The sequence below is a fragment of the Canis aureus genome, chromosome 9 (assembly GCF_053574225.1).
Source record: "Canis aureus isolate CA01 chromosome 9, VMU_Caureus_v.1.0, whole genome shotgun sequence".
Lineage (NCBI taxonomy): Eukaryota > Metazoa > Chordata > Mammalia > Carnivora > Canidae > Canis > Canis aureus.
Genome location: NC_135619.1, coordinates 28,897,610 through 28,913,683, shown reverse-complemented (window position 1 = coordinate 28,913,683; position 16,074 = coordinate 28,897,610). Strand labels below are relative to the sequence as shown.

At 35.3% G+C, this 16,074-nt stretch overlaps 1 long non-coding RNA gene across 1 annotated transcript in view; it reads left to right on the top strand.

The window, feature by feature from the left end:
- The window catches only part of LOC144320534 (uncharacterized), a 538,453-nt gene that overhangs the window by 483,482 nt on the left and 38,897 nt on the right, over positions 1–16,074 (top strand). Inside the window, exon 3 of the long non-coding RNA XR_013386167.1 lies at positions 14,975–15,155. This is a non-coding gene — a long non-coding RNA (uncharacterized LOC144320534). The remainder of the gene's footprint in view (positions 1–14,974; positions 15,156–16,074) is intronic.

Here is a 16,074-nt window from a genome sequence, read left to right as displayed (position 1 = left end):
CTCCCTTGGATCCACTGCCCCCACTGAGGTCTTATCTGCCCACTTTTGGATGCAGTGGGGAGTAAAGGTTCCTGTGTGTTCTGTTATAATGTGTAGTGGAATTTAGAGTCAGTTATACCTGTCCAATCAACTGTAAATCAAAAAGGAGAGAAAAAAGGAATGTTTGATACTGCCATGATGCAGACATCCAAAAGTAACTCTTGTCTTTGAATTTTCAGGGGCAATATTTTCTTCACTTTGTATAATGAGAAAAAATGAGGAAATAAGCTAAAATATTTTTTGAAATATGAAACAAAGGGGCTTTGAAAGCAGAGGCAACAGATGATGATTTTGCTGTATAATACAAATGAGTCTCCCTGAGGTTTTCACATTTGATGGAAAAGTATGTGCCAGCAAAATCCTTCTCTAAAACATTCCTTGCTTTAAATGATCAAAAATTGAATTTAAGTAAGATTCACCCAGAATAAAAAAAAGATAAGTTCAGAATGATAAGGAGACAGAGAGGTCATGAAAAATGGTCTCTGAAAGCAAGCAAAATAACACGTGGATTCCATAGTGAAGAATGGAAGAGCAAGCAGTACCACATCAAGAGAGCACCAAGTTTACCAAATGGATAAACTGAACAATCATTCCAAGAGTATTTAGTGAAGTTCCATAGTTGAAACTGATTGTTTTTAAAGTTAATACCCCTATGGATTTCCCTCTTTTCTGCTGAGTTCAGGTGGCCTAAGTTGCTTATAGGAAAGTAAGTACTGTTTTCAAACCTAACATTATCTCTATGCTGAGCATAGACAAGCTAGGAGGTTTTAGGGGCTGATATATATATTTTTTTACTTGTAAAAGTTAAGTGGTTTCAATTAATTTCAACTGAAATTAATCAAATAATTGGGGAATGAAAAAATATAAAATGCTTGAAATTCGAGAATTTTAAGTTTAAAATCTGCCACTGCCATTTCCATGGGATATTTTCTCTAGGTATTTGTGTTTCCCTGATATTTTGTCATTTTTCAATAATGGAATATTCTGGAAATTGCTACAGAATTAAAGAAAAGGAGCATGATATTCATCACTCGTCTATTCATAATTATTTAGGCACATTGATTTTATTTTAAAATATTGCTTTTAAAAATGTTAATAGTTGATATTTGTTTCTGTATATTAGTGAGTTTCTTGAAAAGCTGATATATTTTGCTGCTTATCCTTAAAATGTCAACTTATTGTAATGAATTTAATGGAGGGTTTTAATAATTATGACATTTTCTTGAATAAAAAAGTAGATGACAATCATTTTTGCACAAAGCTCATTTTGTATTCTGGAAAAGTCTGTTTAGTTAATTCAAGGGTGTTAAAAATACTATTGTTACTTTCAAGTAAATTATGGATTATTTGTGGCCTAGTACGAGAGCCTTTGCAATAACACGTATTGATAGCGTGATTATTTTTAGCTCAGTCATAGAAAAATGCCTGTAATATTTGGAGACTGTTGTCTAGGTAATTCAGAATGCTGGCTTAAAGGTAAAAGAATTGTTGGTTTGGACTTTCTAAGGTGTATATGCAATTATTAGGATACTCTATGTGGAATAAAATCAACACTTTTTCTGAGATATTATTGAGGTCTTTAAGATGGAGAGGGAGTGCTCAAAACAAAGACCACTTCTTATTAGAAAATGTGCACTTTACTATCCTTTTTATCAGTAAGAAATGAATTCAAGGAGAATACTGATAGCCTAGAAAGGGAAAGAATGCTATTATTTGTGTAATTTGTGGGGCTATTACAAGAGAATAGTTTTTGCTATCCAAACACCATCCCTCTTCTGGAAAAAATAAAGATGTTTTCTCACTTTGTGGTATAGAGGATGCTTTGTTCTGTATAACCAGTCTAACAGTAGATTGATATAAAAGATGAGAAAATATGACCAAAAATTAACCTTATACTGTCATCTTAATTTTAAGATTACTATGTAAAATATGCCTTATCAAGTCCTATAGTCTATAGTTATTAGAAGTGAGCAAAAGATTGCTATTGTACTTCTTGTTGGCAAAAACAAAGGACAATGAATTACAGTGTCTAAGAAATAAAACACAGTTCATAAGAATAGGCATAACTACTGCTGGAATTGAAAACTGATAGAAAATAGTCAATGAATGATGTCACCAACATCCCTAAATGGTATTAAGTTTCAACTGAGTAATTCCTGTATAGACTCAAAATGTGAGCCAAATACAAAGCAGATAAGTGTAAAATTCTATAAGGCAAGAAAACAGTGTTACCTATCTAGGTAGCTTTCTGATTCTCTAGATTGATCTTAGGATAAAATATATGAAAATGCCTATCCCTTAGCTCTGGATTTTCTATGGTTCAGTCACATAAGGCCTTTGTTAACTGCAACCTCAGTCCTTTATTTAAAATTATTCTATGGGCCACAGATCACCTTGAACATGGCTGTAAGCAGTCTTTCATGAATATTGTATAAGTTAGGATTATATTCAGCTGTAGTGTGAAACACCTAACATCATGGGCTTAGATGAGGGGTACTACTCATGTAGCAAAGTGTGAGGGAGACAACGAAGGGCAGTTCCTCAGCATCGTCAAAGTCCCAGGCATTCTATCTTCTTGCTCTGCAGTCTTTAGCATGTGGCTTTTGCCCATTCAGTCACAAAATTTTCCTGGATCTTCAACATATCATAGTTAAGCAGGAAGAAAAGGAAAACACAAAGGAATGAAGGAAGATGTGGTCTTATTTTGTTCTTTTGAAAAAATTTCCAAGAGTCCTGCCTTGTTTTAGCTTATAATTTCTCTGACATTTCAGTCATTTGAACTGTCACATGGCTACTGCTAGAACCAAGAAAGTGGAGATGATGGGCATTTTATTTATTTTTTTTAAAGATTTTTTTTTATTTATTCATGAGAGACACAGAGAGAGGGAGGCAGAGACACAGGCAGAGGGAGAAGCAGGCTCCATGCAGGGAGCCTGACGTGGGACTCGATCTGGGGTCTCCAGGATCAGGCCCTGGACTGAAGGTGGCACTAAACCGCTGAGCCACCGGGGCTGCCCTGATGGGCATTTTAGACAAAGCACATGGCTGCACCATAGGAAAAGTGGAATTCTCTTAATAGGAGGGAAGAAAAGAATGTATTTATTGGTAACCAGCTGTGTCTGTCATATATATCATTTCTTGCAATCACGGTTTAAGAAAAAATAGTCATCAGAAAGATCAAGGCTATTATTTTATGTCAAGAATATGAAGTGCCACTGTGCTATATTGCCAGGGAAGGGCAACCACGTGTTTGATGTGCAACTGAACAGAGAAAAGTGCTGATATCCTTTCATGAAAGTAAATAAGCCTTACCAGGATAGAGGCTTAATACACAGTCAACCCTCCTGTGTCCAGATTTATAATAAGGAAATGCGTGAGTGTGGAACTGTAGTTTGTCTCAGAAAATAGCCATGGTTCCACTTAACACATTTTTTAAAAAGTACTTTAAGATATTGAATATGTGATCAATTCATTCAGCAAATATACACAAGGCACATACCAAGCATTATGTATGACACAAAGAGGGAACAGACAAAGGCTTTATATAGAGTATTGTTGTTTGCTAGAAGAGATTCATAGGTACAAGTAGCTATTAAAATCTAGATAACATGACAAATAACATAAAATATATCAGTGTATATTAGGAAAGGCCTGACACAATTGCATGAGATTTGTATTTATTTCCTGGTGATGGAGATGGAAAAAAATAAATTTGAACATGACATAGACAGACAGGTGTGATAGTTTATAGAGACTTTGGAGCCAAAAGTCCTAGGTTCAGGTCTATCTAGATTGACCACTCTCTACCTCTAGCAGCCATCCTCACAGGGTCTACTTTTGTTAATAGATATACCATATATAGATGTTATATACCAGCTATATCTTTACTAGCTACCTCATTATGATTCTGGTTTTCAAAAAGTATAGATAAAAAAATCTGTTAATTTCATATTACATGTTTGAAGAAATAGTCTTAAAGATAGTAACACCATACTACCACCCTATTTTCCTCTGGATCTTTTTGTACTTTTATAATCTTTTTTTTTTTAATTTTTTTTAAATTTATTTATGATAGTCACAGAGAGAGAGAGAGAGAGAGAGAGAGAGGCAGAGACACAGGCAGAGGGAGAAGCAGGCTCCATGCACCAGGAGCCCGACGTGGGATTCGATCCCGGGTCTCCAGGATCGCGCCCTGGGCCAAAGGCAGGCGCCAAACCGCTGCGCCACCCAGGGATCCCTGTACTTTTATAATCTAATTAAGAGTAAAATATTTTCTCTTGCTTTATGAAACTCAGGAAATATTGGACATTTCAAGGGAAAAATAACATGAAGATGTAAAATATAACATAATCTAAAACATATTCTTATTTATATATTTAAGTCTACAGTTAAGTTTTTTAAGTTTAAAAGACACTTTTTAAAATTTTATTTAAATTCAATTAACATATAGTGTTTTATTAGTCTCAGAGGTGGAGTTCAGTGATTTATCAGTTGCATATAATACCCAGTGCTCATTACATAATATGCCTTTCTTAATGCCCATCACCCAGTTACCCCATTCTCCACCCATCTCCCCTCCAGCAACTCTCAGGTTGTATCCTATAGTTAAGAATCTCTCATGTTTTTTTTTTTTTTTTTTTTGCTCCTCTGATTTCATCTTATTTTTTTCTACCTTCTCCTATGATCCTCTGTTTTGTTTCTTAAATTCCACGAGTGAGATCGTATGATAATTGTCTTTCTATGAATGACTTATTCTGATTAGCATAATACTCGAGTTCCATCCACATTGTTGCAAATGGTAAGATTACATTTTTTTTTAAGATTATTTATTTATTTATTTGTTTATTCGTGGGAGACACACAGAGAGAGGCAGAGACATAAGCAGAGGCAGAAGCAGGCTCTCTGTAGGTTGCCTGATGTGGAACTCCATCCCAGGACCCCAGGATCATAACCTGAGCCAAAGGCAGACACTCAACCACCGAGCCACTCAGGTGCCCCAGATTTATTTTTTTGATGGCTGAGTAATATTCCATTGTAGATATATACCATATCTTTATCCATTCATCTGTTTAAGGACATGTGGGATTTTTCCATAGTTTGGCTATTATGGACATTGCTGCTATAAACATGGGGGTGCAGGTGCTCCTTCAGATCACTACGTTTGTAACCTTTGAGTAATTACCTAATAGTGTAAGTGCTGGTTTGTAGGATAGCTCTGTTTTCAACCTTTTGAAGAACTTCCATACTGTTTTCCAGTGTGGCTGTAGCAGTTTGCATTCCCACCACCAGCATAAGAGGGTTCCCCTTTCTCTGCATCCTCACAAACATTTGTTGTTTCCTGGCTTGTTAATTTTAGCCATTCTTACTGGTGTGAGGTGGTATCTCATTGTGGTTTTGGCTTGTTTTTCCCTGATGCTGAGGGAAAAGCATGCTGAGGGAAATGCCCTGATGTTGAGCATTTATTTTTTCACCTGTCTATTGGTCATTTGTATGTCTTCTTTGGAGAAATATCTGTTCGTGTCTTTTGCCCATTTCTTGACTGTATTATTCTTTTGGGCTTTGAGCTTGATAAGTTCGTTATAGATCTTATTTAAGATATATAGATCTTAGCGCTTTATTTGATAAGATATTTGCAAATATCTTCTCACATTCTGTAAGTTATCTTTTGGTTTTGCCAACTGTCTCTTTTCCTGTGCAAAAACTTTTTTTATCTTGATGAAGTCCCGATAGTTCATTTTTGCCTTTGTTTCCCTTGCCTTTGAAGACACGTCTAGCAAGAAGTTGCTGTGGCTGAGGTCAAAGAGGTTGCTGCCTGTATCCTCTAGGATTTTGATGGATTCCTGTCTCACATTTAGGTCTTTTATCCATTTTTAGTTTATCTTAGTGTATGGTGCAAGAAAGTGGTCCAGTTTCATTCTTCTGCACGCGGCTTACCAATTTTCTCAGCACCATTTATTGAAGAGACTTTTTTCCATTGGATATTCTTTCCTGATTTGTTGAAGATTAGTTGACCATAGAATTGAAGGTCCATTTCTGGGTTTTGTATTCTGTTCCATTGATCTATAGCTCTACTTTTGTGCCAGTACCATACTATCTTGATGATTACAACTTTGTAATAGAGCTTGAAGTCTGGCATTGTGATGCCACAAGCTTTGGTTTTCTTTTTCAAAATTTCTTCAGCTACTCAGAGTCTTTTCCAGTTCCATACAAATCTAGGATTATTTGTTCTAGCTCTGTGAAAAATGTTGATAGTATTTTGGTAGGAATTGCATTGAATGTGTATGTTGCTCTGGGTAGCATAGACATTTTAACAATATTTGTTCTTTTTTTTAATTTTTTTTTAATTTTTTTTTTTTAGGTATTTATTTATTTATTTATGATAGTCACAGAGAGAGAGAGAGGCAGAGACACAGGCAGAGGGAGAAGCAGGCCCCATGCACCGGGAGCCCGACGTGGGATTCGATCCCGGGTCTCCAGGATCGCGCCCTGGGCCAAAGGCAGGCGCCAAACCGCTGTGCCATCCAGGGATCCCAACAATATTTGTTCTTACAATCCATGAACATGGAATGTTTTCCTATTTCTTTACATCTTCCTCAATTTCTTTCATAAGTGCTCTATCGTTTTCAGAATATAGAATTCTTTACCTCTTTGGTTAGGTTTATTTCTAGGTATCTTATGTTTTTGGGTGCAATTGCAAATGGGATCGATTCCTTATTTTCTTTTTCTTCTGTCTCATGTTAGTGTATAGAAATGCAACTAATTTCTGTGGATTGATTTTATACCCTGACACTTTGCTGAATTCCTGTTTGAGTTCTAGCAATTTTTGGGTGGAGTCTTTTGGGCTTTCCACATAGAGTATGATGTCACCTGCAAAGAGTGAGTTTGACTTACTTGCACATTCTGACACTTTTTTTTTTTTTTTTTTTGAGGCCAGGACTTCTAGTACTATGTTGAACAATAGTGGTGAGAGTGGACGTACCTGTCATGTTCCTGACTTTAGGTAAAAGCTCAATTTTTAACCATTGAGAATGATTTTCCTTGTGGGCTCTTTGTATATGGCTTTTATGATATTGATGTTTGCTATCTTTATACCTACATTGTGGAGAGTTTTAATCAAGAAAGAATGCCATCTTTTGTCAAATGCTTTTTCTGAGTCATTTGAAAGAATCATAGAGTTCTTGTCCTTTCTTTTATTAATGTAGTATATCACATTGATTGATTTGTGGATGTGGACTCTTGTTTATTGGGAAATTTTGGATGACTGCTTCAATTTCCTTGTTGGCTATAGGTCTGTTCATGTTTCAGTTTCAGTTTTGGTAGTTTATGTGCTTCTAGGAATGCATCCATTTCTTCCAGGTTGCCTAATTTGTTGGCATACAGTTGGTCATAGTACTTTCTTATAATTGTTTATATTTCTTCAGTATTGGTTGTGATCTCTCCTCTTTAATTCATGATTTTATTTATTTGTTTTTTTTTTTTAATAAATCTGCACAGGAGCTCTTGGATCTTATTCATTCTTCCTCTGTCCAACTGTTCTTTGATTTCAACTTCATTGATTTCTGCTCTAATCTTTATTATTTCTCTTTTCCTGCTGGGTTTAGGCTTTATTTGCTATTCTTACTCCAGCTCTTTTAGGTGTAAGTTAGCTTGTATACTTGAGACTTTTCTTATTTCTTGAGAAAGGCCTGTATTGCTATATTTCCTTCTTAGAACTGCCTTTGCTGCATCCCAAAGTTTCTGAACTCTTGTTTTCATTTTCATTTGCTTCCATGAATTTTTTAAATTCTTCTTTAATTTCCTGGTTGACCTATTCATTCTTTGGTAGGATGGTCTTTAACTTACCTGTATTTACTGTTCCTTCCAAATCCTCTCTTGTGATTTAGTTCAAGTTTTAAAGCATTGTGGTCTATGAATATTCAGGGAATAATCCCAGTCTTTTGGTAACAGTTGTAACCTGATTTGTGACCCAGTATGTGATCTATTCTGAAGAATGTTCTATGTACCCTGGAGAAGAATGTGTATTCTGTCACTTTAGAATGGAATGCTCTGATTATATCTATGAAGTCCATCTGGTCCAGTAGACACTCCTTTCTTAATTCAGCATTACTATTTGTGTTGACTACAGTGTGGCATTTTTAACAATAAGTGAACTCAAAAGTCTTATTGGTTGAAATTCTTCTCTGATATTTGGCTTCAAGATATTCTTGATGATTTGCAGAAAATTTTCAGTGTGAATGCTTAAGTAGATTGAAAATTCTTTACAATTATCTGAATTAAATAATCGCCTCTTGTACTTGAAACTTTGATTTAGAGTGGACTAGAAGGTCTAGAAGCCCCTTAAACCATTAGCCGATCATAACCAACATGTTAAAATAGTCTTATAAATTTCATACTGACTTTTGATAAGGTCTTCTTACTCATATCCCTTGTGAAAGCTGATGACTTTAATGGACTATGACAAATATGTTGATAATTCCTAAATATAGTTCTTTGTTATTTTGTATATCACAGTCAAGTATATATGGTCAGATGTAGTTTAAGCTAATATTTTCCAGTGAATAGTTCTTGGAGTAGGTATATGTGACTATATATGGGAATAAAAATCTATATTCAACAAAAAATTAATCATTTATAGGCAGATAACTTAGTAATGAATCATCTCTTAAATTCTCCAAATAGGTTTTCTACAAAGGAAAACAAAAATTAGAAAAAATAACTTTCAATTAAAGCTATTCTTTTTTTAAGCAAAAAGTTTTTAAAAATTTATTTATTTTAGAAAGAGTGAGCTGGGGGGGTGGGACAGAGTGCCAGGAGAGGAAAGAATCTCAAGCAGACTCCCCTGTTGAGCACAGAGCCAGACACAGGGCTTCATCTCAGGAACCTGAGATCCTGACGTGAGCCAAAACCAAGAGTCAGATGCTTAACCAACTGAGCCACCCAGACACCCCAATTAAAGTTATTCTTTGATCACCCTAGATGAGAGATAACTTGACTATTACCTACAGAAATATTATTTATCATTTATTATTATTATTAGGTGATGGAATTGATCAAGTTCAGGCTTTGTGATAATCTTACACCCATAAGAAATACAAGGATTAAATCATTGGAAAAAAAAAAACCCCAATATATTAGTATTGCTTTGAGGGGCACGTGCCATTAATACCAGAACAATTGTTGTAGCCCACTTGGTAGAGTCCTATTAAACAAGGACATGTGGTTCCATTAGATACTCGTTTGTCAAATAATAGTTCTCTCGGGGGCAGAGAAATGTTTCAGTTCATTTATACAGTAAATGTTTTTGAGCAGTTACCATGTTCTGGGCATGATGCTAGACTCTGTTTTCACTGGAATTGGTTAATAGTAATAACCAGAGGCAATATTAAATTTCTCCTGTAAATTTGCAAAGCATGGGCAGTTAGTTGATAGTTTTTGTTGTCTGACTTTTGCTGGATCAGAGATTTTAAATATTTATCTTGACTGTTATTGATTCCATGATATTTTTGAAGGCTTCTCTATGAAGCTATGATGCATGATTGTCGTAGTTCTGAAAAATGAATGTTGGTCCCATCCACATCTAACACTTCTATAAACTATGCCAATGTGCTTTTCTCCTTTGACATTTTATGTAATTAAATTTTCTGCCTTGGGGTTGGTTGAATATTAGAAGATGAAGTGGAAAATAGTTGTGGGGAATTTTTTAAAAAAGTAAATATTCAGTTTTGATATTTAAAAGCAGAATATTGCAGTAAGAAACCCATCTTGAAACAAAGACTAGTAGAGAAAGGATTTCCTAAAATCTCTTAGCTTTCTTTCTTTTTTTTTTCTCTCTTAGCTTTCAATTAATAGATCATAAATGAAGACTAAAACTATAATTTGAATTCCTCAAAGTGTTGAAAGGATATCTCTTTGTTTATGAAAACTAGATTTTCTGTATTAAAAAAGAAAATAATGAACAGGATATTAAAAAAACCTAACGCTTGACCATCTAGCTTCTAGCAGGTTATAGGGAGAAGTCAACAGGAGAGACGAGAGGAAGGACAGTCAAAAGGTAGGATGCAAGTCTCTCCAGGATCTGAACCTTGAATTGGTGGAGATACCTTAGAAATATCTTGATTATCCACATCAGTATGGAAATAGATAGTGACAATATTCTTTTTTTTTAATATTTTATTTATTTATTCATGAGAGAGAGAGAGAGAGAGAGAGAGAGAGGCAGAGACACAGGCAGAGGGAGAAGCAGACTCCATGCACCGGGAGCCCGATGTGGGATTCGATCCTGGGTCTCCAGGATCGCGCCCTGGGCCAAAGGCAGGCGCTAAACCGCTGAGCCACTCAGGGATCCCGAGAGTGACAATATTCTACCTGTGGTACACTTTGTTTTAGGGGATGCCTTATTCATTGGGCTATTACCAGTATGGCATGTAATGATAGTAACTTAGGCTCCTTTGCATGGGTGTTGGCTATTTGTCTTTAGGACCTCTTCACCATAGGTAAGGAAGCCTCAAGACTCCCTATGCACCATTGTGGAGACTCTGAATATGTATCTGAGAGGACTTTTAGCCCAGGTATAGGTGGGTCAAGAACTTTGAGATTTTAAGAAGTGGCTGAAGACATGGACTTCAGTGGTGAAAATTAACCCATCTGTACCTAACACTTAGGTAGAACCAGTTGCATCTCAGAATTTGCAAGTTATCGCAGACACTCAGGTGTAACCAAGTACATCAGCACCCACCAGTCCAACTATTATTTCAAAATACAGATAAGAGGGATCCCTGGGTGGTGCAACGGTTTGGCGCCTGCCTTTGGCCCAGGGCGCGATCCTGGAGATCCGGGATCGAATCCCACGTCAGGCTCCCGGTGCATGGAGACTGCTTCTCCCTCTGCCTATGTCTCTACCTCTCTCTCTCTCTCTCTCTCTCTGTATGACTATCATAAATAAATAATAAAAAAATTAAAAAAAATACAGATAAGAGAAAACGCAAAAGAGCACTAAATGGATCCAAGAGCTCCCTGTCTTAAGCAATGAAACTCCATAAAACAAAATTCTACTCCAAATACTCAGGCCAGTGTTGTAGAAGTGAAAGGAATGAACTCAGAATTCTAAAAGATTTCTACTAGAGAAACCCAACTAAAATTGCCATGTAGGACTGTATTTTCATCCTTTCTGTCTCAGCCCTAAAAGTTGAAGACTCACACAATAGTTTAGAAGCAATAGAGAATCAGACAATTATATTTTTGTTGCCTACTTGAGAAAATTTCTAACCTCCTAATAAGCATTTATAAAAATCTCTATGAAAAAATATATACAGCATATATAAAGTCTTGATAAATATGAGTTCCAGAGAACTAACCTAAAAAATGTCATAGATATCTACTTAGAATTTCATTTGCTTCGAAGAATGGACTAAGTGAAATTGCTTTTGAAAAGAAAGTGAGGGTGCATTTCACAACACCTAATATTTGGTACTGATCTGGGGCCTTGGGGTGGGTATCTGGAAGTAATAACATTTTTTCTCTGTCAGCAGTTGACATTATATGAGGTTGGCGATATGAGTCAGGGAAGAAACTAAACCAATAATTATTGAATCCTAAAGAACTATTGCGTACAACTATAGGAACTTAAAAGGAACAGATGACTAAAAATAATAGAGACCTGAGTTGAAAAAATTAGTTGAACACCTAATTTTCCATTTGGTATTCCATTGAAAACCAAAAATAACTACTTCTAATTAAATTTTATTTTCTTCTAACTTGTTATTTCCCATATCAATGTTCTACTCACTAAGCCATAACCTCATGGAAATTGGCCCATCAGGTTTTCAATTGTAGGAGAGAAATGAGAAATCTGTATGCTCTGCTTATGTTGAACAAGGGTAGGGGATTTATCACTTCAAAGGAGAGTTTGCATATTTCTAAAATATTGCTTATATAAATCTGTGTATGTATAAAAATCATTATCTAAACCATTCCTATACTAAATAGATTTTTAATAAGTGATATTGAGGAATTCGAAATTCAATTACTTGTTTGTCAGTCATGTAAATTTTATGGTAGTTAATGTTTAGATAATACAGAATTCCAACCATACTTGAGAGTGAATAGTCTGTGAATTTCCTTACATAAGCATCAGTAATCCATGTCTTATTACAGGATTTTCAAGGTTATCATTTTCTGCATAAAGAAGCTTAAAAACAATGGGAATGAAAATTTAAATTAAACTCCCAAAGGAGGTGGCTTGTGGTGACCTATTGTGGGTATAAAATCCACTATATGAATAGTTGCTATTTAATTTATTCTGTAGAAGTGAGATGGCATTTTTCTCCTGCCTGTTGTGTTTCATGAGCAATTTTTATTATTTAAAGACAAGGGGATGCCTGGGTGGCTTAGCGGTTGAACACCTGCCTTTGGCTCAAGGCATGATCCTGGATTCCCAGGTTTGAATCCCACATCAGGCTCCTTGCATGCAGCCTGCTTCTCTGTCTGCCTGTGTCTCTGCCTCTCTCTCTCTCTCTCTCTCTCTCTCTCTCTCTGTCTCTCCTGAATAAATAAATAAAATCTTAAAAAAATAAAGACAAGGAGAGAAGATTAGGGTTTTTTGGATTTTTGTTTTTGTTTTTGTTTTTTTAAAGAGATTCAAGACAGGTATATGTACTTTATCTATAATGAAAGCATTTAATACTTACTGTAAGTTCATTCAACTTACAATATTTTAAGCCTTTTGCTTTTTCATGCATGAAACCAGCTTATATAGGAGGTGAATCAGTGCAATTGGTCTCCTGAATGCATCAAGGTTCTAGAAATAACAGTTGCAACAAGAGGAAAAAAAGGTAGATAGAAAGAAAGGAAAAGGAGCTTCCATTCATATTTTGTGACAGGCACATCTCTGTTAGCTTATAAGGCCTAAAATGAATAACTACTGCAAAGAGATTTGGACTGATGAATCTAAAATTTGAGAGTACTTGACATGCCTGGGAAGGCAGCCATGTGAAAGATTAAAATAGCCCACTCTGATTTCAGCTCCATTGAAGAGTAGCAGAATCAGTCATGGAGGATGATTCAGAGGCATATTTATTTCACTGTGATATTATTGTCACACAGGAGCCATTTATTTGCTAATAAAATTATTCCTGAGGTTTATAATTTCACGCTTGTAATACTTGCTCTATGATTTTTTTATCATTTGTCTGTAAATATGAAGTCTAATTTAGATACATCTTACAATTGGTTAACCTGTGCAATGCATGGTGAGAAAAAAAGAGTTCTGTGTCACTGAAAGTTATATTGAAAAGTTTCATACTGGGGACTTTTTTGAATTTTTCTTAGTTTGTCTTTCACTTCTATAATTTGGTTTACTCCATTACTCAAAAATGTGAGACTGAGGTTTACTGATTTTTTTAATCTCTGAAGAGAGTTTACTGTCATTGACAATGTTATTTTTAAACAGAGGTTCACCTTCAGGTAACTTGGAGTTTACTTCTAACCAACAATTGTGGGTTTACAAGACTGCATAATAGTATAATCAGTGGTTAATCCTTCATTCCCAGGTCAAAAGAGTTCTGCTGGAATCTCAGCTCTGACTCTTACCAGTTGTGTGACCTTAGGGGAGTATTTTTATTTTTCTGAGCTTAGTGAAATAAACGTACTTCACATGTCTAAAAATAAACTGTATAATTATGGTAAGGATTTAAATGAGATCATGAACATAAAGAATTTAACTAAACACCTAGCAATGAACTATTAAAATTTAATGATCATTTTTTTCCTAAAGACATTTAGATAAGCATACAGGTGACAAACAGAAAAGGGCTGAAATAAAATAATACTTATGATTCAAGGAATACATCAAAAACCAAATAGCAGCTTTTTCCAACATTCCCTGTAAAGAATATAGGGAATTCTTTATATTGTTCTCTTCATCTCTTCATTAAATCTGAAATTATGTCAAAATAAGAGATTAAAAAAAAGAATAAAATGGAGTAAATAGGGCAGAGGCACAGAAAAAGTGCTGAGCATGAAACTCATCAGCCTCAGATTAGTTTTATTCAGGAAACCTGGGACCTTGGCACTTCATTTGGAGTTTTGTTCCACTCATTACCACGAAAGAGATCTCAAGCTTGATCTATAACAAATTTATCCACCTTGTAAGTTTATTGCTTAAGAACAAGTAATAGAGCCTTTCAGAATTATAAAACTCCTAGCTCCTACCACTATAATAGGAAACATTTTACTCAACCCATGACAAATCAAGATGTAATTTCAAAAAAAGTGAGAAATTATCATATTTGATTTATAAATACATTATGCAATATCTAGCAGTTAGCAAATCTGTTATTTCTAAAAGCAAAAGATATTTGTAGGTAAAGCTTAATAAACAAAATAACAATATATCCAGAAGATAGCAACTGTGAATTAAAATTAGAGAAGCTCTTAATAATTAAATTCTCAATGTTAAAAACAACTATTGAGATTCAATGGAAGAAAAAAAACTTGCAAATAAACCAGGTAGCCTAGAAATATCAAAATTAAGACAAAGATATGTCATGAATACATAAAATAGATGCAGATACTGTCTATGTCATTTACTACCATAAAATATACAAAAATATATTATCAGTTTTTTAAATGTATTAAAACTTACAATACACACTTACATACCAACATAGTGCCATTTCTGCCAAGAGAAATGTAAACAAATGTAAAGATGAGGATTAAATAAACTGATAAAATTAACTGTAGTATATACCATACTACTGCAATAATTACATAGCCACCTCCTGGTGTTGTGGTGAGCCCAAGTATTGCTAGGATCCACTTAAAATGCTGTGTGACACTATCTCTGCATGAGATATGAGCATGTTGTCTCTTCAATACATTGCATTTTGCAGTAAAAAGTGATCTCTCATGATTTCCATTTATTTTTTGTACTGTTTAGTGCAATACCGTAAGCCTTGAATAACACCAGGAGACCTATGCAAAGTGCCAACAGTGATGCTGAAAGTGCTCCCAAGAAGCACAGAAAAGTCATGACATTTCAAGAACAAGTCAAATTGCTTGATATGTACCATAGATTGAGGTCTGCAGTTGCACACCATTTCAAGATAAATGAGTTTCAGGTAAGGACCACTGTTAAAAATAAAAATTAAAAGGAAATCATGAAGTCATTGCTGCTGCTATGCCAACAGGAGCAAAACCTTTGCACTCTTTACAAAATACAAAACTTTGCACTTTTTATCTTGTATTGAAAAATATAGGTTTTATGTGGGGGCAGGATTGCTGCACGAAAAGTATACCTATAGTCACTAACATGATTCAAGAAAGAGTGAAGTCATCATATGACAATCCTAAGTGAAAGGAAGGTGAAGGATCTAAAGCTGGAAAATTTAATGCCAGAGGGGTTTAATTTCAGAAAAGGGTTTGGCTTGAAAAAATGTAAAGATAACAGGAGAAGCAGCAGAAGCAGCTTCCATCAACTGAGAGACAAAAGACAAGTTTCCAGACATCATTAAGAAAATCATTGAGGAGAAAGGATGTCTGCCTGAACAGGTTTTTATTGCAGATGAAAAGTTATGTTGGACTTATGGGTCTGGGTAGCCAGTGGCATTGTCTAATATCAAGAGAATTGTAAAAGTCTGTCCCTTACAGACTAGTACCTAGGTAAGGTACTCCCTGACTTCAGGGATAAAGCATACATAGAACCAATCCAGGAGGAGCAAGATGGCGGAAGAGTAGGGTCTCCAAATCACCTGTCTCCACCAAATTACCTAGAAAACCTTCAAATTATCCTGAAAATCTATCAATTCGGCCTGAGATTTAAAGAGAGACCAGCTGGAATGCAACAGTGAGAAGAGTTCGCGCTTCTCTCAAGGTAGGAAGACGGGGAAAAAGAAATAAAGAAACAAAGGCATCCAAGGGGGAGGGGCCCCGCAAATGACATATCAGATAAAGGGCTAGTTTCCAAGATCTATAAAGAACTTCTTAAACTCAACACCAAAGAAACAAACAATCCAATCATGAAATGGGCAAAAGACATGA